This window comes from Tachysurus fulvidraco, chromosome 13 (genome assembly GCF_022655615.1).
Source record: "Tachysurus fulvidraco isolate hzauxx_2018 chromosome 13, HZAU_PFXX_2.0, whole genome shotgun sequence".
Taxonomy (NCBI): domain Eukaryota; kingdom Metazoa; phylum Chordata; class Actinopteri; order Siluriformes; family Bagridae; genus Tachysurus; species Tachysurus fulvidraco.
This window is the reverse complement of record NC_062530.1, coordinates 21914725-21942245: the sequence shown is the minus strand read 5'-3', so window position 1 is coordinate 21942245 and position 27521 is coordinate 21914725. Positions and strand designations below refer to the sequence as shown.

The 27521-nt window shown below is 39.4% G+C and overlaps 1 protein-coding gene across 7 annotated transcripts in view; it reads right to left on the bottom strand.

Moving 5' to 3' along the window:
* shank3a (SH3 and multiple ankyrin repeat domains 3a) overlaps positions 1–26281 on the bottom strand; it is a 258958-nt gene extending 232677 nt beyond the window's left edge. For 5 of the 7 annotated variants that reach the window (XR_003442937.2, XM_047822191.1, XM_027162070.2 and 2 more), the window contains exon 1: positions 26121–26281. The gene's annotated coding sequence lies outside the window, so the exon portion shown is untranslated. The remainder of the gene's footprint in view (positions 1–26120) is intronic. The other 2 variants (XM_027162066.2, XM_027162067.2) reach the window with 1 other exon arrangement.
* Positions 26282–27521: the final 1240 nt, after the last annotated feature.

The following is a 27521-nucleotide window of genomic DNA, read 5'->3' as shown; positions in this document are numbered from 1 at the left end:
GTGTATGGAAATGACATTACCAAAACACAACATATGCTGAAGGGTCTACCATCATCCTCAAGTTGGTGAAGGACTTCCAGAGCATCAGAGTAGAGCTGGATTGGGACCACGGACACATCTTATTCCCACACCCAATCACTGGCCACAATCTAAAAAAACCTTTGGTACAGTTTTACAGACAGAGTACAATCAGTGTGTACTTCATCCTCTGAAAACTTTACCAGAGGAGAGTTTTGTCACTGTAGAACAGTCTGTTTGCAGTATTTGCTTGTGACAGCACTGACAGCACTGAAAAAGGAAAGGATCCTATAGCAAGTTATTTACACATTGCTAGACTTTTTGATGAAGTTTTTTTTATCCACTAATCACATTAATTACATTATACCGTTTATCGTGCAAAGCCAGTTTATCTCTGCAAATTCAGTCTACATTTACAGATAACAATTTGATATGTATTTAAGTATAGCACGCAAATTTGTTCCCCGACAAAAAAAATCATTTGCTCTATTGTTTATACTTGGACATCTCCGAACGATGCTACAGCCATCTGTGGCTGGATGACAAGGGACTACATTAGGGTTGGAGGGTCAGAATAATCTCTGTCTCCACTGTCAATCAAAAAAGACACTAGAGAATCTTGTGTGTATGTGAGATCACGCATGTTGAAGAGGGCAGTTAGCTCTTTCCTTTGAGTGTGTTACAGTATGTTGCCCTGTGATGCAGCATGAGCAGCACTTTGAAAAGATGCTTTTTTTGTCTTGCTTTTCACTTGTCTCAGAGGAACCCGGTGTTCACGGTCGACCTCTTAGCAGAGAGTTAGAGGGTAGGAATCAAAGAAGACAAAATATATTTTTTTTCTTTTGCTTTTACAGTTGTAGTTATTCATGACATCATGTCATAGTCTGTTAGCAGCGCTGAGTGTAAACACACATGTAATGACACCACCCACACGGGACTATCTAATGAAAAGGATACTTAGATCGATCTCTAAGCACTCAAGAGAGAAAGAGAGGCACTTGAGAGAAACGGAGGAAAACAGATGGGATGCTAATGAGAAAGATGCTTCCATCAATATCCTTTTAGAAAGACAGACTCGAGAGAGGTGGGAATCTCCACACGATGTGTTGTATCAGGTAGAGCAGGGGATGCTGTGCTCTGTATCTCACTCGCTTTCTCAGGAGACTGATTCAGCTGAATCATGCAGAGAAGCAGCCTAAGTCAAACATGCTCTTACTCTATTTGAGTCATTTTGTGATTTTCATTCCACTTCTAGTCACTTTTCCATAATTGCCCCTCAAGAGATTGTGGATTTGGGGTGTTTGGGTGTATTTTCTTTCATTATACAAAGCAAAACAAGTCATAAGAACCTGAACTGCATAGTAAATTGTAAAACAGTGTACGGTTGTATTTAACCGCAGACCTGTTTCAAATTTGCTTTCCCGAATAATGAAAAAGGGATTTTGTAATGCAGCAGACGTTCAATAAGGCGGAAATCGCTCGGCCATATCGTACATCCTTTCTATCCAAGACTACAAATTACTCCGCAAAAATCATACTGCAAGCTGGGGGATAGAAACGTTTTAGAGACAGGTTTAATAAACAACTTGCATTGCTGTTACATGAACATTTTGTTATGATGTGCAGAATGATGTGCATGTTATACAGTTTCGGGTAAGTGTGTGAGAGGAAACAAAAGAATCACAGAAGGTTAATTCCATGAGGATAAACACAAATGACAAGTAAAGCAAACCAGCATTCGCTTTCGTAGCCTAAAGCTATTAAACAGTCATCGTGGTAGCTGATAAACTAGATTAATGTGCTGAATGTGACGTTCAAGACTGTTAACAGCAGGACAAATATTAGTGCGCCAGGAATATACATCACCAGTTTAGACACAGGTAGGTATCCAGTTGTTGAATAACTATTGTCGTGGAAGTTCTGAGGTTTGAGAGATTTAAAGTATAAAGTATCACAAGGTTTCACAATTTAAGGTGCTCAGCTGCGCAGCAGGACCCAACACATATACGTATATTCTGTACAGTAGCATGAGAGATGAAGGGGCCTGATCATTGATTACATCAAGAGTTTATAGACAGAACTCAAGTAAAGAAGATATGTAAAAGCAAAACATCATCAATCACAGGCTCAAAATCAACGCATGCTCATCTCCTAATCAAGCTAATCTGGACCGAGCCAAGGTCTGCTAGAAGGCCTACTAGAAGATTTACTCATATGAGGATGGGTCCTCCTTGAGTCCGGTTCCTCTCACGTTTCTTCCTTTACCAATCTAAGGGAGTTTTTCCTTGCCACTGCTGCCTGAGTCACCTCAGACTCGCTCATAGGGGGATAAATACATACAGATTGTGAACTATATATCTAATAATAATCTTGAATTTTTTATTCTGTTAATTCTTTTTCTTTTATTATTCGTTATTTATTTTATTATACCTTATGTTTACCTTCTGCTCTATGTTTTTGTTCTGTAAAGCTGCTTTGAGACAATGTCTATTGTAAAAAGCGCTATACAAATAAACTTGAATTGAATTGAATTACTGGACGTTGTTTATGCCTAATTCCCGACAACTCGTCTCCGGTCCCTACTGCCCTTGTCATGATCTTAAGAAAACAACCGATGACAATAGATGTCAGTATCTGGTCACTACAGATACAAGGTAAAACCATAGAAGGACAAGAACTTATGAACAGCTTTAGATTAGAAATTTCCCCCACACTATTCAAGGATTTTAATGTTATTTTACTCAATACAAATATACAGTGATAATATAACAGGTAACACGCTGACGGAGTTGATGGCTAACTAATGCCCTTCCATTAGGCTCATTCCTCTGAAAGGAAGTGTCAGGTTTGTGAATAGTCAAATAAATCATTCCCTTATCTGTGCCTTATAAATGTCCCTAAGTCTCCGGTATCACTGTCCAAAAGTGATTATTCAGCTCACTAGAGTAAATCTTGAGTTTACTGCCAAAATATGTTGTGACATTGTGCCAAACATACCCCAGATATCAAGCTCACATCATCTCACAGGGGAAATAAATTGTGGCTAGTAAATTCTATCTTCCTATGTATAAATGGATCTATACAGTACATACATAACATATACACAATATGTATAAAGTAAAACAAAGTTACGGAGTCATTTCAGTGGCTTTTATGGCATGTCGATACAGTACGTCCATGCTGAGACTGCAGCCTAGAAGTTAGTAAAAAACCCTGAAACCACAGCAAGCCTCCAACTGTCTGTCAGCAACCTCGCATTCTAAATTACTCAATTTTATTCTGCCACGTGTAGAATATTGACGTTACCAGTGGACAGTGAAAATGTCTTTCTAATAGGTTTCCTTTTGAATTTCACACATGAATTGCTGTTTTTTTTTCTTTTAGTTTTACAAAAATTAAAACACTAACACCAGAGCTGGCATTTACTTGGCAGACTAAGAAGTGAAGAAAATAATATGGCCTTTTTATCGGCATAGAGCGATTACTCTACACACACACACACACACACACACACACACACACACACACACACACACACACACACACACACACACACACACACAGCAATTAAATAATTAATAAGATTTCTCCTGTGTTTATTGTGCTGGGAAGTCTCGCTCTGATTGTCGCTCTGACAGGCTGTAGGATATCGTTAGATTCGGAGCACGGGCAAAGAGAAGCAGTAACCGGCTGCTTACTGAGCTTTACACTAAGTAAAACACAACTTGTCATTGACCAGCGTTTCTGTGACCTGGCACAGACAGGAAGCAACATTTCACATAAACCAGGGAGTATGGTAGTAAGTAGATAATGTAGATGTGCAAAATTCGGCGGCGAGAATACTTACTAGAACAAAGTTAAAAGATGTGGTAGCTTAGTGGCTAAGGTGTTGGGCTACTGATTGGAATGTCATGGGTTCGAACCCCAGGTCCACCAAGCTGCCGCTGCTGGGCCCCTGAGCAAGGCCCTTAACACTCAGTTGCTCAGTTGTAAGTCACTCTGGATAAGGGTGTCTGCTAAATGCCGTAAATGTAAATGTAAAAGATCCCATTACTCCCGTTTTGGAGTCCTTGCACTGGCTCCCCATTAGGTTTAGGATTGATTTTAAGATTCCGATGCTTACCTACAAGGCCTTACACGGGTTAGCTCCTCAATGTTTGGCTGATCTTTTACTTCCTTATATTCCATCTCGTGACCTTCGTTCTTCTGAAAACTGGTCTTTTAACTGTTCCTTTAACTCGTTTAAAATGGATGGGAGATAGAGCCTTCTCTTCACTCGCTCCAAAACTGTGGAATTCATTACCAACTGAGATAATACAAGTAACATCTCTTGGCACTTTTAACTCTCAGCTCAAAACGTAATTTTTTTAGGGTAGCTTTTAATTTGACCAGTTGTAATTTTACATAATGCTTATTTTAGTTTGTTTTTGTTGCTTTAATTTTAATCTTTATATTATATGTGTATTTTTGTTGTTTTTATTTTGCTTTTGTAAAGAGCTTTGAGATGTTCTTTTAAAGGTTATTATTATTATTATTATTATTATTATTATTATTATTATTATTATTATTATTATTATTATAGATAACAGCGGTTTAGAACAAAACAAAGAAACTGTGTATGTGTAACTACAGTTTGTAACACAAGGTTCATCATGAATACAAACGCAATACTATACTAACCCATTCGGATTTGTTTTTCACTTGAGTTTTGTTCATTTCTATGTCATATAAAGGTGGAATAGATCAGTCCAGTCCAAAGATTCTCTATAAATGTGCATAGTACAGTACTTTTCTACTGTGTCTTATTCGTTCTCGTTAATAACTTTTACAAGTCTAAGGTGATGTGTGATGGTACTGTACGTAGAAAGCACAGAATTCTATATCTCCGTATGATCATTACTGTGTATTTGCTGTAATAGTAAAATGTGGTTATGAAGGATTTTTTTTTTTGTCATTGTCTTAATTGCCACAGCACAGCCTGAGCAACAATTATGGCTTTCTGTTGGCAATAAAAAGCAGATAAAGATTTCAGAGTGATCTGTGTAATCAGACATATGTGAGAAATTAGACCACTACTAAACTCCAATACATGTTTGTGTTTACTACAGACACACGAGTGTCTTTACTACACATACACCGGTCGGATCCCCATTACGTACAAACACTCCGTCAATGATTTTATGGGTTGCTATAGCAACACGCTTTCAAGAAATGCCCAAACGAGGAAGCGAGAGCGTCCTCGTTTATTTTATTCTTTTATGTTTCCTGAGAGAGCTAAAGCATTAGCCTTTCATTAAAGTCACACGCACCACCGTGTAAAAGGGTCAACCACAATGCCTCCTCTTCCTCAGCTGTAGCAGCTACCTGAGGGAAGGTGGTAAGAGCGTAAGGTGCAGGAGGGAAAACCTGAGCGTGGACTTTGGCTTACAGAGCGTTCATTAAGTATTTAGACAGCTAGAACTGAGCAGACCAGGAGAGGCCTATAAAAGATGTAGAGAGCGCAGTCTCTGAGCTCATTAATCCAGCTGATCAGTTTACCTCTTCGACCGCTGCTCTCGCACAAGCGGGATCACGTTCCGAATCAGGCTCAGACGACCTGCACAGAGTCCCGGCGTTTACACAGAGAATGTTCTTTTGCATGCACATGATTTGCTGCTTCACCCGCCTTCCTGTGGGTCTCCTTAATCCCCGCTCATTAAAAAAGAAAAACAAAACACACATAAATGATAAACAAGGTCTTGGTATATAATAGAAGCTATAAATCAGATTATACCACAGTGCTGCTGAAGTCTTGAAGCTAATTGGTGTTGATTAATTTTCTAAGATGGCAGCTCAGACACTAGTGCAGATACACTGTGACTGGAACTGATATCACAAGCTTATATTAATCCCTTCCTTCAAATGCATTATTGTTTCTATAGTAACAGCGAATTCACAAAGACTTAGGAGCATGGCAGACATTCCGCATCATCTAAGCCTAACAATAAACTGGTTAGAGAAAAACGTGCTGCTATATCCATAAATTCTGTGAGAAAACATTTACTTAGTAATTATGTAAGATATCAAGTGTTGATCCTTTATAACTGTCAGAAAGTTGTTGTTGTTCTGGGAAAGTCTTCATGACGGATGACATTGTGCCTTCTTTTTTCTATGTTTAGCGACTCGTCGAATTGGGCACGAGATGACTGTTACAACTATAAACAGTTATAAACGGCAAACTCGTGACTTTTAGATGTTCCGCGACATAATGTGTAAGTATGAATAGATAAAAGAGACAAGTTTCTGGTGCATATGATAAATAAAACACTTCAGGATGTGCTGTCATGGTCCTTATTTACAGCACCTACAACCTTTAGCAATGTGGAAACACCAAATTATTCATTCATTCATTTCCTACCGCTTATCCGAACTACCTCGGGTCACGGGGAGCCTGTGCCTATCTCAGGCGTCATCAGGCATCAAGGCAGGATACACCCTGGACGGCACACACTCTCATTCACTCACACACTCACACACTATGGACAATTTTCCACAGATGCCAATCAACCTACCATGCATGACTTTGGACCGGGGGAGGAAACCGGAGTACCCAGAGGAAACCCCCGAGGCACGGGGAGAACATTCAAACTCCACACACACAAGGCGGAGGCGGGAATCGAACCCCCAACCCTGAAGGTGTGAGGCAAACATGCTAACCACTAAGCCACCATGCACCCCCCCCCCACCCCCAAGTATAATAATAATTATTATTATTATAGTAACAAACTATACAGACTGTGTATTAAGGAATATAATTTCTTCTTTCAGACACAACTTTAGTGTCTTCTTTACCGTTTTGGGCTTAGGTATTTTATTTCATATAAAGTTATAGGTGTTCTTTCCTTAATCCCCACAGGCAAACATGATAAACAGTCTTGGTATATGAAAGACATATACTATGCTACATCAGTGACGCTGTGATTGGTGATAATGCTAATGATGAGGCAATAAAATGTAATTGTGACTAGAACACTTTGCGTTAGTGATACATTCTCATTGCCTGTAGTTGTTATCTAATATCACTGCATTTAGTTTGTTAGAACTGCAGGTCATGGCATGGAAGTGGTTTATCTTGATAAACTCACACATACTTGCACGTTAAGGATCAATAGGCTGCAAAATAAGACACACAGAGGGCCAACGCCGGCATAACTCAAGTCGCTTATTGATTAAAGAAGCTTCTCACACTTAAGCATTTCATTTCTTACCTTCCATAACCATTACAGAACATGATGCCTTCCATACATTTTACACTGAACGCTGAAAAACATTGACCTTTTTCCACCTCACTGAAAATGATGTTTGAGGGACTGGGTTGGCTTCACAGCTAATAGCCACTATCTCGGTCAGACCCATGAGCATTATCTAAATGAGGCTCTATAGTGGTGCAGGGGTCTATGCCCAGGATTCAGGCTCATTCAGCTAATCTATTTTAATCTATCTCTCCCATCCTCACCAATCCATCCGTTCCCGCTGGACCAACCACGGCATGACTCACCTCTCGAATCAATTAAAGATCTGCACACAGAGCGCCTCTCTCAGTCCTGATTGAATGGAACTGAATTGAGGATGTCTACATTAGCCATGATTGCTCTCAGGTACCATCATGGAAGGTTATATGGCGGTTCTGGAGAGTACACTTCCTCTGATTAGCACTCCTAAGACGTAACCCTCATTCAGAACACAACACCGAGACAAAGGAGCAGGGGACAAGTAGTCTGAGTGATGGTCATCATTCATTTAGTTTCTGTTTGTTCAGGAAGAGATAAGAGGAGAGAAGTGCACGTAAGAAACGGCACGATCCGGGCCAATCGGCTTGGCTTTAAACACTGCTTTGATTCTAAACAAACAAATGCTATTTGCAGGTTATCATCCACGTGCGCTTGTGCACGGATAAAGCAATGTGCAGGACAAACATTTATTAACCATAAACGCTTGTGGACCAGCTGAACTGAGAATTAATTGCGTGAGACAGCAGATTTCTGGAGTTTCTGTTAGCTTTTCTGATCCAAGCCCTTCAGGTGTGACTGAGATGGGTAAAAGAGAAGTGTATCAGGTCCTGGCTTCTCTCTCGACTATTCATTGAATCAGTTAATCCTGACCAGCATTGCATTCCAATCAGAATGCCGTTCCGTGATAAAGAACATTTTTTGGACAGCGTGTTTGCAAAATAAAGGCTTTTCCATTCAGAACCTCTGAGATGCCTTATGTAAGCCAGTTTAAAGAGGCAGGATTACATATATCCTTCACAGTGTAAGCAGTTTCATAACCCTGTTCTTTGGAATAAAACGTTGCTTCAACCTCGAAGTATGTTTGCAAATAGAAGTGAATTACTTCTAATGTCTCGTTGATTAAAAAAAACAATTTGTATGGTGACCTAGGAAATGCTTCACCTGATCAAAAGTTGATATGTAACATCTACTCCACCTTTTCTTAATGCAAAAAAATACTTTCCACTGGTTCCATTATTACTGCCAAGTTCAAAATAATTATAAGTGTAGAAATAATTATAAGTTCCCACATAAGTGTAGGAAATGTTCGGTATTTTATTTATTAGGAAAGTCCTGATTATCTAATAATATTAAACAATTATAATAATTATATCATTCTTTCCATGGTTAGAATTGGCTGTTTAATATAATAAAACCTCCCAGATAATGTAGAAAAAAATTTCATGTAAAAAAAAAATAATGTGATATGTTTCATACATCTATTGAGCTTTGTTAATAAATAAATAAATAAATAAATAAATAAATAAATAAATAATATGTTATTAAGAATAACAGTTCAAGACTTCTGTGAGCTGAATTATATAATATTGTATAAGCTGTATAATTGCTGACTCCTGATACATGCAGTAGGGTCGTTTCATGCAGTAAGCAGCAGTGAGCTGAGAGTTGGGTGGGAACATGTTGAGGAGAATGAGGTCCTGGTGAGTGCCTAGTGATTGCTGGAGCTGCCTGTAAGTCTCATTAATACAGTCTGTGCTGTGCAGACCAGCTCTGCTGGTAATTGATGTCTCTGCATAAGGCTTTAAACTCTGCCTGCCTCTGAGCTTAACTCTGCACCTCTGATGCACTTCACTGCACACAATGGCTGTGTGTGTGTGTGTGTGTGTGTGTGTGTGTGTGTGTGTGTGTGTGTGTGTGTGTGTGTGTGTGTGTGTGTGTGAGAGAGAGAGAGAGAGAGAGAGAGAGAGAGAGACAGACAGACAGACAGACAGACAGACAGACAGACAGACAGACAGACAGACAGACTGAAAGTGAACAAGCTGAGAAAAAGTCTGAAGAGGGTGTGTGTGTGTGTGTGTGTGTGTGTGTGTGTGTGTGTGTGTGTGTGTGTGTGTGTGTGTGTGTGTGTGTGAGTGAGAGAGAGAGAGAGAGAGAGAGAGAGAGAGAGAGAGAGAGAGAGAGAGAGAGAGAGAGGGATTGCGAGTGGTTTTGGTCCCCATTAACCGCGATAAACGAGGGACCACTGTATTTAACATACAATTGGCTGCATGGTACAAACAGCAGGAAGGTTACATTTTACATCCCATCCTGCACCATAGCTTCTGATGTACTGGTGAGCTAAATCTGCTGACCAGATAAACCTGATTTGTGTTCACTGAAGCCTGAGATATTTAATGGAGTTCTACTGAATGTCGCTAGAAATGCATCATCTGAGAGCTTCGTATCAGTGCTTGCAGGAATATAAACATCGTGCAGGATCTGCTCTGTGCATCACGTTATTGAAGAACTGCAGCTTTACTTTTTCTTATTTTCTCTCTGACTGTTCACACCTGAACAGTGATTTCTGTATACAAACAAACGGTAGACTTTGGTATTCAAATGGCCGTACACTAAGTAAACACGCGTCTCGTTCTGTGTGCATGCTGTCGGGCAGCTCAGAGGCATGTGTGCGTTTGGTGTGTTGTTTCTGCCCGTGTGTGTTTACACAGTGCAATAAGACTGAGCAGATCTCGGCACAGTCTGTAGCAGCAGCATGAGTAGAGCCTGAGAGTGATCCCTCTGTCTTTCTGCGCTGCAGAGGAATTACAGCTCCCATCTGGAACCAGGGCATGCGCCAGGCAGCAACACGCAAGATCAGACCAAATGAGGACAAATACTTTATAAAATGTGAACGAAAAGAACTGATGCGATAATGAGTTGAGCAAGACAAGTGAAAGAGAGAGACAGATCATACAGAGTAAAAAAATTGAGGTGAGGGTGAAAAAGAGGGATGCGTGTCCTTAGCTCTGATTAGATCGTGTGTGTGTGTGTGTGTGTGTGTGTGTGTGTGTGTGTGTGTGTGTGTGTGTGTGTGTGTGTGTGTGTGTGTGTGTGTGTGTGTGTGTTGACAAGCCGGTGGGTACAGAAGAAATCTCTGATTATCCCTCCTCTTCTGCTCAGCCTGTGATCTACAGAAGCAGGAACTATCGGTCCTTTTCCGCTGTCCTTATTCTCTTCTTATTCTTTTCTTCTGTCATAAATTTGTCTTTTTTTTAAACATTTTACTTTTGCGCATATTTGATTCAGAGACTTGCTCTGAATGTTCAATGCAGTCTGAAACTTCACATGTAGCTTATCTGCATGTAGACAGAAGTTCTGTCACTTTTTATTACAAGTCTTCTGCACCTATCAGAGAGAGGAAAAAAAACCTAGACAGTCAGTCTGGGAAAGAAAAATGCAGCTTTATTGATTCCCACCGGGTCATTTTTACTTTATCAGCTACTTGCTTTTCAAACCAAACTGAGAGTCTATAACGTTCTCTGTATCCATTTGTGGGTTTTACATATGCACATTAAACAGCTAATAAGTAATGATCAAAATGGTCACCCATTTCTGATTTTTTTAGGTCAGACTTCTTCAGGAGTAGTGTGAACACTCAAATCTGGCCCAGATCTGATTTTTTCAAATCCGATCTCTGCCACTTCCATATGTGGTCCTGAATCAGACCCAAATCAGATTTTTTCCAATGTGGCCACAGTGTGAAACAACCAAGGCGGATTTGATGCGACTTTACCGTCGATCTACATCGACATTCGTCACAATTATGCGAAAACGTGACACAAACGTGACTGGTAACGTGTGTGTGTGTGTTAAGAGTGTTATATAAAGTGGTTATGTGAGCCAGGTCAAAATGCTTGCATTGAATACATCACATTATAGCATTACATGATATGTTTGCTTGCACCAGATGATACAATACTTCCTCCATAACCTCGCCAACTTTTTAGCGCAACGGCGTGCTGCGTGTGACGTCATTGTTATTGTTTGTTTACGCATGCGGGTCAGTTCGACACAGCAAACGGTTCACACTGGTATCTGATATAGGCCACATTTTAAAAGGTAATGTGAACAGCCAAACAAAAAAAATCAGATCTGAGCAAAATATCTAAATTGAGCATTAAGACTTGCAGTATGAACGTGGCCTAAGTGAGATTAAACAATAATTAAAATATCTCAAGAGCTTTTATTACAAAGTATAGGATTTGTCTTTTCTACAAAATTTGTGTTATTAGTTAGCATCCTGAACAATCAACCACATACTTGACATGATAAGTAAAAGCCATTTTGTGGAGATTATTACAAGGCATTTTTCACAGTTTGTACATCGTGCTTAATTACAACATGTTTTTTCCCCTTCGTTCTGTACCGCATATGATTTTCTCAGAAGCACCTATTTTTTGTCACATGCTGGTCACATGGTCTCGACACCATTTGAAAAATTCATTCTGAAATTAATACATTCCCCATTTTGGAAATTCAGGATTTTTTCTCTATTTGGCTGTAATTACATTTCTCTATAATTTGACTATATACCACATTCCTGTCTGACCTACACACTGCCCTTGGCAGGCCTTCTGAGTACTGAGTATTCTCACCTATGCCACTTGACATTTCCACCACGATGGTATTTTAATGGCAATGAGATGCAGAGGTCAACATAGCAAGTATATGTATTATGCTATATCCTGTATATTTAATACAGAAATATATATAAAAAAAAAAAACCAAGAATAGCAATGTAAGAAAAGCAAACTGCATACAAATGGCTAGTTTACAACATACACAGAAAGCAAAAGTTATCAAGGTTTATGAAGTTGTTGAGACAGAAACATGGTTTCTGGGACCAACAATTTTTTTTTGTTTGTTTTTGTTTTCTTTTGTTGTTTTTTTGTTTTTTTACAGGAAAAATCCCAAACAATTTAATAATAAAATTAAAAATAATAATAATGTCCTTTAATCAGTATCCAGCTGTGGATAAAAGCTTAAACAGCAGGCGATCTATGAATGATCATTCACCATCAAGACCTCTACAAGTCTCCATTATAAATACAATTGGAAAACAAACACACACACACACACACACACACACACACACACACACACACACACACACACACACACACACACACACACACACACAACCACACACACACACACACACAAAACCACACACAAACACACACTCAGATAAAAGCACGAATCCATGATTGAGGCCGCAGGTTACAAACAATCATAAAAGTTAATCACATGCTGCCACACTGTTGCTCAATATGCGCCATGACCAATTTTCTCAGTGTGAAATGCACACACTGATCACACGCCACAAAGTGACCTACAAACTTCAGCTCATGTCTGATCACAAGAATATACACATTCATTCTGATTTCAGTGCATCTCCTTACACTAAATACAGGAAAAGTGAGCTTTATCGACTTTGCATGTGTTCCTTTACCCGTTTTCTTTTTTTGTGTGTGTGTGTGTGCGTGTTGCTCTGTTGTCTCTGGTTCTTTACACACTGCTTTAGGTGAACAAATGGACCGCACAGAAACAAGAAACCAACCTGATGGGGTTCGGCCTACTATTTACAAGCAGCCCCCAGAAGCTGTTAGCCTTGTAAGAGGTTTGTCCTTGTTAGCTTTATGGCCTTGTTAGTTTGTTGTCCTTGTTACTCACTTCCTGTTTACATTCAGTTGGGTAATTCACATGGTTTGAGAACAGGTAAGTGCACCTACGTTTCACCACGTAGAAGTTTTTGATTGTTTAGACACCTTAGGTAACAGGGCTGGTGCCACCCGGCATTCCACCCGGGTTTCGTTACCACAAAGTAAAGTGGGTGTGTTTCTGGAGGTCTTGGAAAAACGCCCTCTTTCAAAAAAAAGAGCGTACCTGCGATGGATAATGAAGGACAAAACAGTCATACAGGTAGATTTTATATTTTATTTCTATTATGCTTTATTATCTTACAGTTACGTTATTTTACAAAACAAATAAACAACCAAAAACTACGGTTAGGGTTAGATTATCAAATAGGCCACGCCTACCCGATGGCGCAATATCTGTTACGCTGTTCTGAAATCCCTGGAAATAAGTGCATCCCGCTGCCACCCATTGTAATTTTGGTTATTTACTAGGTTAGTGTAACTAACCAAAGGTAGGAGCAAGTTTATCTGTTATTAGTTACTCTCACTCACTCATTTTCTACCGCTTATCCGAACTATTCTTGGGTCACGGGGAGCCTGTTTCTATCTCAGGCGTCATCGGGCATCAAGGCAGGATACACCCTGGACGGAGTGCCAACTCATCGCAGGGCGCACACACACACACACACTCTCATTCACTCACACACACACACACACACACACACACACTACGGACAATTTTCCAGAGATGCCAATCAACCTACCATGCATGTCTTTGGACCGGGGGAGAAACCGGAGTACCCGGAGGAAACCCCCGAGGCACGGGGAGAACATGCAAACTCCACACACACAAGGCGGAGGCGGGAGGTGTGAGGCGAACTTGCTAACCACTAAGCCACCGTCGTCGCCCCCCCCCCTGTTATTAGTTAGTTTAGTTAAATAAAATAGAAGCTAGAGTGGTCTGTTTTTCTTTGCTCATTTCCTTGGCACTGTCCATGTTCTCCTACATTTGTGAGTCTACCTTCCTTGTAACTTTGTGTCCCGAGTCCTCATTTTTATCCGCAATTTATTTTTCGGGGTTTGAATCATAAAAGCAATAATCCTACCTTCTACCCCCTGTCCTGTTACGATCTTTCAACAACTTTCTACATAAAAGGTTATTATTCCTGCACTGTCCTCAGGAAGGACACAGCCAAAAACAGACATCTGGTTCATTTAGTTGTGTGTAGCACTGCCAAGTTCTTCTGTGCCTTTAATAGCACTCATGTATTATATAGCAGCTAATATGCAAGTTGTGATAGCATCATTATTAGTTTAACATGTTTACACAGCCAAAGGGTGTTAAATGCAGTTGATTCATGGTTCATGTTAGTGTAGTTTGCTTGAGGGTGAGTCCAGTGGGAGAAGGTTACAAACGTTTTGGAAACAGAAGTGCAATTTATTTGCCATATTGAAAAGTCAATCAGCTATAGTGACTAACCATACTGAACCAATACAGTAACCCTGGCTACATGATAAGTAACATCTCTAGCCCTGCCTTTTTCCAGCCATTGGTTAGATATCCCTATTCTGGGTGGGCTACCCTTCTGCGGTAGCTCCTGTGTGTCCACATTCTCCACATCTCCTGTCCGTATGATGAATTCTGTTAGCACCTCACTCTTGGTTGCCAGTACATGAAAGTACTCATAGATGTCCATGCTTTGATCAGGACAATTAACATGGTGCTATTTATTTCTAAGTTTGGATAAAGATGAATTTGTTTCTTGATATTGGCTGCATCCCCTCCTGATCAACTTATTCAGCCTTCTGGATAACTCCACACTGCCAGCCAGGCCATATGTGTTGAAGACTCAGATTTTACTCATTCTCTGGAGGTGCCGAAATATCGCTATCTATATCGCCTTCTGGTTTCCTGTGTGATTAACGCATCCTCAGGTATGTTTATCTGCACATCTTGTATAAAATCCATGTGTCGGTTTATGTATCGGTTCAACTTTGTATTATCAGCCCACACACATCAATCCAAATGACCTCGCTATATCTGTAGGTGTAGGTTCTAGTCAGATAAATAAAGCCAATCGTCCATTTTCTGTACCACAGAAACACAAGGAACCTGGAGCTTATACAAGGGGACTCGAAAAGCAAGGTGGAAGAGGGAAGGCACCGTAGACATCATAGACCATCTCTCAAAAAAAAAAAAAAAGCCAAATTAACAAACAGCTCATGCATTTTGGACGTTTAGGGAGAGGTAGTATATGCAAACTCTGAGCAGACAGCAAAGGACGGAATCTAGCCAAGGCTCCCGAAGGTAAGTAATTATCACTAAAATATACTAGATATTTTATACTAGTATAGCATTGTACAAAGCTTTAATTAATAAAGGCACAGAATGACGATTTAAAAAGCTGACAGAGAGACCTGTGATTTCCCTTTAGCTAGCTTCAAGAACAGGGCTACCACTTGACAGATGTACAGAAAAACGTGACTTATTCTATTCTATTATTCCGTGTTAGTTTTTTTCTTCCGGTTTCTTAAAAAGGTTTAGAATAAGGCACATGCTGTATTCTCTTCATTCAGTGTGGAGAAGAAATTCAAGGGAAATGTCAAGCCTGTAAAAATGAAATGAAAAAGGAAGTGCTTATGACGGATCAAAAGCTTAACCAAGCCGATCGAGGGTGTGGGGTAAAAGTTGGCACTTAAGACCAGGGAAATGAAGCTAATTAAGTGCATTGCTGTTGCATTTGCCTAGGGTTACTACTGACAGCTGAGCCAGGTGTTTGGCGCTACTCTACACACGAGGAAGTGCCTCCTCGCAGTTCTGAGAAAGGCTCGCATTGAGATCTATTCACTCAAGATCAAAATTTATTTTGCAGCTTCACTCTGGCTCTGCTAGAAAGGGCGATAGCTGTACGCTGGGCAATAGCAGTGATGAGACACATTTACGCTACTCTTCAGTGATACTGACAAAAGCGTATGGATTCATCAGCTCATGACAGATCCCAGCTTGTAGAGAAGACGAGGAAATATAAAAAGTAATGGAATATATGCTCCGTGAGAGGGCAATTCACCTCAGGATGGCCATTACCCAGCATGCAATAAAACCAGCGAAACACAAGTACAGAGTGGAGATTACATGATTACATGAAGAAGAAAACTGTTTAAACTGCTTATATTGCCTTCATCGATCAAAAGCGAACGATCAGTGAAATCTGGGAAAAGTTTCTTTTTTTAGACGATCTACGACTCTCGATGCGTTCTACAAGATAAAAGTCTGTCGAACATAACACGGTACATAAATGAAGCACCACAATTAGAAATAAGTAAATGTGTAAGACATTATAGACTGAGGATAAAAGTAAAAGACAACACAATGTGCTTTTATACATTGCACGATCATTATGTATACACAAGCTCTATACACACAGTATCTTTCAGTGCCTTGCTCAAGGGCACCTCAGTCGTGGTATTGCCGGTTAGAGACTCGAACCCGCAACCTTAGGGTTAGGAGTCAAAGTCTCTAACCATTAGGCCACGACTTCCCCAATGAGCTCATTATCTGTTTATTGCACTGATTAAAAACATACAAATTAATGTTTCTTCCATTTTCCTGTATTCATTATTCCCATTATGTAATAACAATAAATTAATCATTCATTGAAAATGTTGCCCATACTAATTTGACTTTATTTTGAACAACTAAATAAAAACAGAAATAGTTTTTCAAGGCAGAAACAAACTAGAGACATGTTGGTCCTTTTACCTGGTAGTAAACATTTAAATTATTACATTGCAGTGGTGGCTCAGGTGGTTAAGGCTCTGGGTTGCTGTATGATGCCTAACCCTGCGCTCAGACCCTAACATCCAAAATTCGGATATGTGAAGAAAGGATTTCACTGTGCTGTAATGTATATGTGACAAAATAAAGGCGTCTTATTATTACCTTGAAGTTTGACTCTCTGCAGTTCTGTTGTACACTCAAATTGGACTCTGCTATAAATGCATCTTTATTTAACCAGATGTTATTTTAAAACTAGCTTTGCTGTCAACAAAATACATACCCTAATTATTAAAATGTAACTCATCCAGTATATGTTTTATCATACATGCTGTTTAACAAATATATATATATATATATATGTATAGCAAATACAAATATATTAATAAAATAAATAAAATGTGAAACACTTATTCATCTACCATACTGTATCAGGACACAAGCCCAGCACACACGTCATCTCTGGAGGCTAAGCGACAGCATCTATAACGGACCAAATATTTAAACCTTCCAGTAACAATCTAAGAATCTTAACTATTGAGACCCTGACGCCCCACACAAAAACCTGCTCTCTGGAGGAGTCCAGTGCTTTTCTACCAGAGCTATCGAGGCCACAGATCAATACAACTCTCACAATGATGTGTGTTAATGCTGAGGGGATAAACAAAACTTTAGAGCTCTCTTCGCTGCATGACTCAATCCTGCGTCCCAGATTAATCCAGCAACAAATTCTCTGCAACAAATACACTCTGGATACTCAACTAAATAACGCAATTCTTACAGATAAGTGGGAATTCAAATAGAACATGGTTATACCTGCTATAAAAGTTGACTAGTTAGTGACTATTCATTGGTGGTTATGCTAAAAATCCAGCTAGACTAGAAATCTGACATCACAGACTGCATGAATGAACAATTCATACAATTCTGAAATCAAAACATACAATTCTGAAATCAAAACATAGAATTATCTGCTAGCCTACTGGACATGTCATTCACCTGAAATCTCACTGGGATTAAAATTAGTCGCAAACATAATGTAAGAATGTGTGCAAAGCTAGTTAACTAGTAAAGTGAAGTATAGTCGGTAAAGGAAAAGACTAAAAAAACTATTCTAAGAAACTGTTCGATCACCTCATATTTGTTTCCTTGACAGTAAAGCCCTATTCGGGCGGGATTAGTTTTACGCGGGGACGTGGGGGTAAAGTAATTATTACCAGAGCTTCCTGTGATTTTAGTCCCGTCCGAATGTGCCATCTCGGTAATCATTACAGACAATTTCAGTAAAGATTACGGCGACTTTTAGGAAAAATTACCTCAGGTACTAATAATCCCATCCGAATAAACCCGCTGTAAATATGTACGGTAAAATTCCGTCATTTCCTTTTTAAAAGTAGTTTTTGCAAGCATGGAGGCGCTTGAAACAGGAAGCAACGTCATACACACATGACGACAAGGAGGTTACTGTGGTGCGTAAAGCGAGTTACCCCTCTCACTTCTGCGAGTTACCCCTCTCACTTTACTGAGATGTCTTGTCCCGTGCGAATTGGCCAATTAATATTACAGACGTCCTGAGGTAAAATTGCATTACTCCACGTCCCCACGTAAAAGTAATCCCGTCCGAATAGGGCTTAAGGCAGTAAACAACATTTTACTTCTGTCTGTCTTGCATCTTAATCATAATGTTTCCTGAGGCAGCTCCATTTGGTGCAAGTGAGATATTTTTGTGAGATTTTAATTTTTATTCAAATTTTTCTTGTCATTATTTACAAATGCGTATTTCTGATTCGGGAAAAGCTAAAAGCTAGGAATTAATCCGACTATTAAAAGTTAAAATGTATGATTCCCCATGCTTACAAATACATCTCTTATCTAATTTCATTATGCATCTTTTCTAAATTCACTCAAATAAAATGATTATCCAAAACGATCACGGTTGTATTTAACATTACAAACTAGGATGCAGCTGTATGGATAAAGAATGAGAACGGGATGTAAGCGATGCTGCTTTAATAACAAATCGACACAAAAGTCAATCTAAATTACATACTGAACGTTCAATCGAACTGAAACAATTCTTTGAAAATATTTCATGCTGCGGTACAAAAGAAGTCAATCTACGTTTTTTTTTTTTTTTTTTTTTTTATGCTGACATTCCATCATCACACAGATGTTGATTTAGCTTTGAAATGCCATTTCATTCAGAAGCAGCTGTCAGATGTGGAGGGAAAAAAATCGTGCATCTCTCAGCTGCTTTGGAAAAGCCGCAATTTCCGTTTGTCTGGACGGACAGCTCCGGTTGAGCTAGCCTGTCAGGAGAGTGGCGTTATCTACACAAGTGTTCATCAGGGACTCTCAGATGTCAGGTGAAAAGGTACTGAGAACATTTCATCTCTCTTAGTTTGTCATTATTGTCCCATTTTTACACACGCTTTACTAGTGTTTACAGCATGTGTTTTTAAAGTTATAGCGTTTTGGGATTTTTTTGGTATTGAGAAGAAAAAAAAAAGCTCGTCTGTCAAAGCTCTTTCTGCACTAGATGTCGGCATTTTACAGGAGGTGGATTCTTTAATAACAACTTTTTAAGTCAAATAGCCAGCCTTTATTATTAATGGAGGCGGTGCACTTGCTGTACATCCACCTGCCTGTGCGACATGAAATAAGCCATAAGTGTCTGGTGTCAAAAAAACGCTATAACTTCTCTCCCATGAGAAACTAGGCCATAGCTTAACTCATACCAGTGTTTATAGCTTCTGATTTTCTGCCATACTCGGTGGGAGAGATCCCTGGATTCCAAAGTTTATTCAGAGTTCCTGAGCGATATTATTAAATCCTCATTTCGCCCCATTTTAGCCATAAGTTAATACACTTCATAATAACGCACAAAATCAGATCATGAACAAACTGACCAAAGCGAGTTGCTTCCTTAATACGTCTTGTCCTGATAATTCCTGTCAATCCCAGCAAAACGTTGCTTATTCTTATACAACAACACAACTTGGTGCCCCCCCCTCTCTAAAACCACAGTGATTTATCATCAATGAAAAAATTTAATCTGTTATAAATTGATATGCACATACAGAGAAGTTTATTAGGATCACCTGAACATTCATGCAGTTATCTAAGGAGCGACTCGCATGGCAGCAGTGATAAAACCATAAAATCATGCAGATATGAGGCAGCAGGTTTGAGTAACGTTCACATCGTGCGCAACAGCCTCTAGAATTTCTTTAAAAGGGTGTAATAAAGAATAACTATTCAAGTGGAGAGAAAACACATTGTTTATGAAAAAAGTCAATGAGGAATGCCCAGCCTGGATCGATCTGACATAACAGACAGTAACTCAGATAATCTCTACTTGTGTTGAGCAGAAAAGCATCTCAGAATATAAAACTTGCCCAACATTGAAAAGAATAGACTAGAAGAAACGAAATGGGTTCCAATTCTGTCAGCCAATAACAAAGAGTTCAGACTGCACTGGACAAAAAAACATAGCCTGGTTTAATGAATCGTCATAACTGCTGAAGTACACAGACGGTAGGGTCAGAATTTAGCACCAACAGCGTCAACCCATAGCCCCAACTTGCCTTGTGTCAACGGTTCAGGCTGTTGAAGGTGCTGTAATTGTGTGGGGAATTTCTCTTGGCACGTAATGGGTCATTAATACCAATCAATCATCACTTGAATGCCACGGACTATTTGTGTACTGTTCCTGTCTATCCAATGCATCACTTCATTGCTACAATTTACCATCTTCTAATGAGTTCAGTGATCTTCATGGTCTTGCCAGTAACTGGATCTGAGTACAGTTTAACATCTTTGGGACGGGGTAGAACGTGACAGCTCGAAAGTACACCTGAAAAATCTGCAGGAATTGTGTAATGCAATCGTGTCAATGTGGACCAGAATTTTTATGACAACTTGTGGAATCCGTGCCATGAGGAATTTTGGAAAAAGGCAAAGAGTGACAGTGACGTGACATACAGCTAAGTATGGTGACCCATACGCAGAAGTCGTTCTCTGCTTTCAACCCATCCAAAGTGAACACACACCCGGAGCAGTGTGTGTTCCGAGCAGCCCTATTCAGTATTAGTACAGCCCATTTCTAATACAGTGCTCATTCAGTGTAGTCTGTCTTATCACTTTTCGTTATGTTAGTTATTTTGTCTTACATTATGTGAGTGTACACTATACAATGTGGTGATGTGGTAGCTCTGTGGTTAAGGTATTGGGCTGGCAATTGAATGGTTGTGAGTTCGAATCCCCGATCCACCAAGCTGCCACTGATGGGCCCCTGAGCAAGGCCCTTAACCCTCAACTGCTCAGTTGTATAAATGTAAGTCGCTCTGGAAAAGGGAGTCTGCTAAATGCTGTAAATGAAGTCTCTTCGTATGATCTGTTACTATAGATATGATAACATAGAACAAGAGTGTTGAATGGCCATTGTCACTACTGTCAATTAATCAATCTGATTTAAGGATTCTATAAAACCGTGATACGGATGCAAAACAATGACATTCTGTTTCAGTGCCGTATCGAAAAAAATGTTCCGTATTGTGTTGCTACAACTGGAATATTATGAATACGCATCATACCGTAAAACTGGGATGTGGTTTCACTCCTACGATCCTGGAATCTCCAAAGTAAATAACAGTGATGCGAAAAACAATAATAGTCTCCTGTCTTCATAATAAAGAACAGAACCAAGCCCGGCTTACTAACTGACTCTGTATGTATGTGTCATAGCAGAGAGCTGCAAGCATGAAATTGCTTTCTCACAGCCTCAGCTCAGATAGGCTGTGTTTGCTATGTCTGGAGTCGTGTCGTTTGTCATGGTTCAGGCGAAGTGTGTCAGAGCTGAACCGGTGTTGTTGGCTGTAGCGTGACCCGAAGATGAAAATGAACTTCTCTTTCCTTCTCTGCATATAACGGATTGTAATTCAGAAAGACTGTCAAACAAATCCAGATGTACTGCAGCTATTACTGCAAACACAAAGGCAATCTCGGAGCTACTATCGTTCAATAATCATACTCAATTATAACACTCAATATACAGTTGTCAGGTTTTTTGCTTGGACATTCTCTGCCGGAACATTAGGGGGCGTTCCTACAGGGAATGTCCAAGCAAGTCCTGACAGTGACACAAAACTAGTGTTGGGCAATAACGCATTTCTAGTAACGCGTTACTGTAACGCTGTTACTTTTGACAGTAACTAACACTCTAATGCATTACTTTATAAATAAAGTAACCCCGTTACCGTTACCATATGGTGCGTTTGTCCGTTACTTTTTAAATGAATTCATTTAGGCTGAAGTGTAGCCTACAGCCTAACCTGTTTACAGCATTGACGCATTGTAGGATTGGTGGATGCCAACCTGTAAACACAAAGACGCCGCACTGTGGGCGTATTTCCGTTTATTCAAGTATGTGCGGCAGTAATGGTGAGTCAAGGCGAGAGCAAGACGGGTTTCTCAAAGTGGATATATTTCACTTTAGTTGAGTATAAAGACAAAAACCTTTTAGTCAAATGTACGCTGTGTCTTTCTGGTTCTGGTAGGTCCTGTCTACTGCAATAAACAGCAACTCCAATCTGGAGGTAGAAACTACATGCCTCGACGAAGCTACGTAGAATCTAACCCGGTGTCGGTGGACACACTCAAAGTAAGTCAAGCCCATCCAGCCAAACAACAGCGACTAGAATTTAACCGGACTGTTAGCCAGGGACAGATCAACAAACAGTTTTGTGTTTGTATAGACCATAATGTATAAAAGGGCATTAATGGGAACATTAAAGAACGTTCGTTAAAAAAGTCAGTAAACTAAAAAGTTAATTTTAACAGTAACGCATTACGTTTTGGTATACGTAATCAACAAAGTAATTGAGTTACTTTTTGAATGAACTAGTAACTGTAACTAGTTATTATTTCTTAGTAACTAGCACAACACTGCATAAAACACACTGCTGGAATGCTCCATAATGCTCAAAAAAGTAAAAGTCCTGACAACAGTCCCATTCGAGCCTAATTAGTCATGAACGAAAGACCAGACTCATTTGTTCTAGCAATCCAGATTAAACTTTATATAAATGATTGGACCGGTACAGTTATTAAACATGACAAACATCACTGTACAGACTTTCTGTAAGTCTTATAACTGAAGGAAAGTTTTTCACTATGCAGTGTGAAGATCCTGTACCGTGAAATTCCCATGGGAATAAAGGGTTGAAGGACACAGAGACAAATAGAGCAAAGGGGAGAAAAAACGGCAAACAGAAGAAAGTCTTTCCACAATCCATAGCTCAGGTTAAATTTCAACCCGAGTGCCTTGAAATGATCATTTCCCAGCTGAAGAGTAATATCTGTCGCAGGTCATATTCATGAACCCAGAGCCACCACTTTCTGAAATGAAACCAGCTTCTACAATTCACTGAGTACGACTGACTTTATTAACCTTTAACAAGAGAAGCAACACCTTACAATCTGACTTCTTCCAGAATTAAAAGAGAAAAAGAAAAGAAAAGACTTTGTCTTGAAGATGACTGCAGTTGATCAGGCTACTGCTCTTTATATAGCTTACTTTTTTGTTGGTGATGTCTACAAGTGTGTTTTTGGATCTCTAGGTCACACCACATACAATCTAAAAGCCTGATAAAAATCTGACGACCTGAAAGCTCGACTGCTTTTACAAGCTGAAAGGAAGTAGCTGATTTGTTCAGATTTTGAACAATTTATACATCAAACTATGTATATATTTTATTAACTAAAATGGGTAAATGAGCTGGCAAATATCTGGTTCCTCCAGGCCTTTTATGTTATGACATCATGACATCATGTTTATGAGAGAGATCATTATGATTATTACTGTCTAAAGTGCAGAATGCAATTATTCCGCTAATCAAGAAGCCAAACAGCCGAAAAAGTCATCTAGTGCAATGCACTGTGTCCAATTATTTACCTATCCCACAACAACAATGACAGATAGCATTAACGATCCATGCTAAAATAAAGTGTGTGTGTGTGTGTGTGTGTGTGTGTGTGTGTGTGTGTGTGTGTGTGTGTGTGTGTGTGTGTGTGTGTGTGTGTGTGTGTGTGTGTGGGCGTGTGTGTCAGTATGTTTGTGTTTTAGACACAACTGCAATCTCAACACTCTTAGATTCACAAACATGCTGCATCAGGCTCATTGGGATTCAGACTGTGTTACTTAAACAACGAGAGACGTCTTGCGAAAATGACCTGCAAATACAAGCGGTAAAGCAACAGCCATGCTGCAAATGAAACATAACGAACTGTGGGCTCTGTAGAACATGTCGTAGATGTGCTCGTTATTGTAATTAGTATTTGTTTCCGATCTGTTTTGATGACAAAGAACAATAATCCTGTTTTAGATGTTTAAGATGATTTAGATATCAAACAGTGGTATTAAAAAAAGAAGAAAAAAAAACACAAATCAGCTAATAATAAAGCGACATGTCGATAGGCAGGTCTCAGACTCACCGTGACCTGTCTGGGTTGTAATGTTCAAGATGTTTAAGATGATTTAGATATCAAACAGTGGTATTAAAAAAAGAAGAAAAAAAAAACACAAATCAGCTAATAATAAAGCGACATGTCGATAGGCAGGTCTCAGACTCACCGTGACCTGTCTGGGTTGTAATGAAGTCAGTTAAAGACTGTGAAGTGAAAGTGAAATGAAATCAAATGTTTATTCAGAATATGTGGCCCAATAATCAATTACCATTAGAATTAAAAAAGTCCCTGTTGTTGTACTGAGAAGGTGACAAGTCTTTTTTTTAATTATATAATATAATTAAATTGCATATAAATAATTAAATTGCATATAATTGTCACACATGTGCAAGTCACAAGTAAGTCTCAAGTCAAGTCGAGTCTTTTTTTAAAATTTGTCAAGCAAGTCTCAAGTCTCAAATTTGCAACTTAATTCTGACTCGAGTCAAGTTGAGTCCCCCATTTCTGAGTCATACAACTCGAGTCTGAGTCAAGTCTCAAGTCATGAATGTCAAGTCAAAGTCAAGTCGAGTCTTTTTTAATATTTGTCAAGCAAGTCTCAAGTATCAAATTTGCGACTTAAGTCTGACTCGAGTCACGTCATATGACTCGAGTCTGAGTCAAGGCTTAAGTCATGAATGTCAAGTCAAAGTCAAGTCGAGTCTTTTTTAAATATTTGTCAAGCAAGTCTCGAGTATCAAATTTGCGACTTAAGTCTGACTCATATGACTCGAGTCCCCCATTTCTGTAAAATACAATAAATCAAATCAAAGAGCAGGTTCTTGTGTCATATGATCAGCCAGTTTGTTTCAGTCAGAGAACTTTTAAATACATCAGTCTTTACGTATCTGTCTCTCTGTCATCTTTTATCATTACGTGAACCATTTTCCCGCATATTAAAGCTTTTTTTAAGCAGCTTCAGGTGTTAAGCTGGTCACTGTTTGATAGCATAACATGATTAATGGGGAAAAATTCCATTATTCCTAGCTGCATTTTCACTTACATATTAACCAAGAAGCAAAAGCAAATATTTAACAGCTCCCAGGTTAACCCTATTAGAAAATGAGATTAGCACTGCATGAGAAAATACGGCTGAGAAAATGTTCCGCTTCTGAAGCCCAGAGCTAATTAATCCTAACCAATAGATGGTCTGTAATCATAGAGATCGTTTGTGTTTACCTGTTGGCATCAATAGCAGCATCAGCTAACATAACAGAGACTCGATATTCATGTATATGCTGAGTTCTTTAGTTGTGTTGTGATGTTTGTTACAGTCTTAAAGCCCTCGTGGTGTGGCAGTGACATTTAAGCCAGGCAGTTTGTGCCATGCGTCCTGCACTCTCCTTAATTGAAACAGATGGAGAGTCTGGGGCATGGCCTCAGGGCCCAAATGCACATTTATGACTCACACACGTACACATACGTACACCCATATGACTGCTGCTACCGCAATACCTCCAACTGGATCGGAATTCCACTAATAAGCAAGACCTTATCCGCAATCAAGTGGGATTTCATTTTCAATGCTTTCAAATCAAAACAGTATCTATGTAAAGATTAAAGACTGAGGCCAAGATGAAAAAAAAAAGGATGCATGCAGGTTTAAGTTGAGCAAACAAGATACAGAGACTGGTCAACCTGAATAATCAAGGACATCTTAGCTTTAAATCATGAGAGACAAGTGTAATGAAAACAATGTTGTAGTCATAGCAAAATCCTCTTGAAAGTCAGAACACTTCTTCTGAATTTTCATTGAGAGGGAAAAAAAGGTTGGAAAAAAGGTCCGCGATCGATCGACTCTTATTGCTACCATACATGCAGTGACAGATAATTATTAGGTAATAAGAAGTGAAAGCAGATATTGAGTATTACCTTGTTTATGTGCAGAAAGCAGAATAGTAATATTCCAAACATCAATCTGTCGGAGCTTCAAAGAAATGAAATTCCAAAAATGGGTACTGGAGGTCAATCCTGCCCCCAAACACCAGGTTAAAAATTACTTAGATACAAACAACCTGGCTCCCATAGCCTGTCTGGTGCAGTTAGATATGCAGGAGTGTGTTTGTATGTATGTGTGTGAAAGAGAGAGAGAGAGAGAGAGAGAGAGAGAGAGAGAGAGAGAGAGAGAGAGAGAGAGAGAGAGAGAGAGAGAGAGAGAGAGAATTAGAGTTAGAGAATGATCCATTCACCTGTTGGTGAGCCAATCTGATAAAGTGAAGACTGTTCTGCCATCTCCACTGACCTGGGAACAGATGTGTGTGACAGAAGTATATAGTGAGCATTGTGTTTTGTGCTGCTCTCAGATCAGGCCATCGGGTCACACCAGGCTTCTACTGCCCTCTGTGTGTAACGCTGATATGAGCCGGAGTAAGAGGATCAGCTTTCGGCTAGGCCAGAAAACAATACCTGCTCATTCAGAGCCTAAAGGCATGTGTGTGTGTGTGTGTGTGTGTGTGTGTGTGTGTGTGTGTGTGTGTGTGTGTGTGTGTGTGTGTGTGTGTGTGTGTGTGTGTGTGTGTGTGTGTGTGTGTGTGTGTGTGTGTGTTTTGGCTAGGAGGCCATGCAGGCTTGGTGCCATTTGGCTCTAATGACAGCCTCCCTTTTTAACTTTTTATATAAAGATAGACATTTCTGAAAACACACACAGCCACCAGACTGATCTGTACTGCACTGGTTTGAAAGGTGGCTAAAGTTCAAAGAAGGTGTTTGTTATAATTTTACTCATTCATACAAGCCAGCACGTTAACACTTTGGCATCGTTACCTACATACAGTCTTTAAAAAGACTTTATATTGCATAATGAATAAAAATGTGCCATTATGTGAATTCTGAAACAGCCAGACTGTAGCACAGATATGTGTCTGTTACACACCATTCTCATTGTCTTTATCACAGTTAGATACAGAGAGTGCAGTCAATAACAATCCTCACTAACCGTATCGCACTTGGAACACGAACAGTCTCAGATGTATGACTGGTAGACATGATTTACTATACCTGAATGTGAAATAATCTTCAAGATGGGATTTAGGTCACCTGCAATGTCCACACAATATAAGCACCACAGTGCAAGGTATTAACAGCATCATCTCCATACACTACTACAAAAAATTTTGTAGTATTAGTTTGGGTCTTTGAAAACAAATCACAAGTCTAGATAATAAATTACACAATGGATAAATTCAAAGCATCTCCAGTCCATATCCTAAGTGCCCTTGACAAAAAATGATGTCTGTAACTAAATCAATTCTGGGTTTGTTTAGGAACACACAT